This window comes from Mytilus trossulus, chromosome 2, assembly GCF_036588685.1.
Source record: "Mytilus trossulus isolate FHL-02 chromosome 2, PNRI_Mtr1.1.1.hap1, whole genome shotgun sequence".
Lineage (NCBI taxonomy): Eukaryota > Metazoa > Mollusca > Bivalvia > Mytilida > Mytilidae > Mytilus > Mytilus trossulus.
In genome coordinates this window covers 33,866,872-33,868,262 of record NC_086374.1, presented here as the reverse complement: position 1 = coordinate 33,868,262, position 1,391 = coordinate 33,866,872, and positions in this window count along the sequence as shown.

Below are 1,391 nucleotides of genomic sequence, written 5' to 3'. Positions count from 1 at the left end.
ATATGCAACTATTACAGTCATAATCAGGTTCGATAACTCTGCATGTGACTGGTTCAATTAGGATTTTTATACTGGTTACCTAATGAATTATTTAAAGAAAATTGAAAAATATATTTAGTTCACCTCGGTTTATATCCATTCGATGTCTTCTTTTATGAAAATAAAATAATACTGCAAAGAATTTCATTGATAATCGGACAACACTAACCGGCATAGGTATTGTCAAAACATGCATCTACATGGGTATTGTCAAAACTTACATCGTGATTAGGTGCCATGTCTGTTTTCTTTGATCACGTTGATGTTATGACTTAATTAATATCTCCTTAATCTTGCTATGGCTATTCTTATAGTTACAATAACGTGTCATATTTAATTGCAATATAAACAGAGAAAATATATTGAATTGTGTGCATTAACAAAATAAGTGTCGAACATCCTCTACGTTTGAAAATTATTTGTTCGCCATTTTTCAAAATTTAAAAAAAATAACAACAGCATGTTTAAGCTTGATAAACAGGAACTAATGTTCGATTACATGCTGCTTTAAGGTAAGACAATGAATGAAAACGCGAGCATCCAACAGTTATTTAATTTTCATAGTAAAAATCGTACAAATAATATTTTTACCATGTCGCCCCACGCTGTCAATCTGGTCGCCATCTTGAAAAATAATAGCAGATTTTTTGAAAATAGCTTATTTTCAAATCAATTTGGAAGGGACATCATAGAAAATTAAACTATTCTATATACGATATTTCAAATATTTATGAATATAATTATAAGCACAAAGACCCACAATTATTCCATCTGTTTTGTTTAAATCGCAATTTAAGGTTAAAGACGACAGCAAATCCAATATTTATCGTAGTTGTATGATTTAACAGTGTGAACTATCGAGGCAACAAGACAAATTTTCAAAAGCATTTGGAAGGGAGAAGATCAAAATTTAAACTATTCCAAAAGGAATATTTATATTTCTAAATATATGAGGAATTACTACAAAGACCCACACTTTTAGTATCATGAACTTAAAGTAATGTATTTCATCGATTCCAGAAAGCCCCTATGCATTTCTATACAATTTACTTGGGCTTGATACGGGTGATGTGTGACGTCACAAAAGTCACGTGATGACTGCTATAGTTGGATATGACGTCCTTGTTTATAATATATTATGCTCTCCTTGAATTTCTGCGAAAAATTTATACATTCACTTTTTTCCATTGAAATATTAACGAAGTTGTGTTGAAGTTAATCCAGTCAAATATTAATATTCATATCAAGGATTTGTATAGTGACAAGGATGGGATGTTTCTTTTCAAAATATTCCACCGTCACTTCGTTTTGTTTACAATTTTGATAAATTTGATTGACAGCTGGTTCCCGAA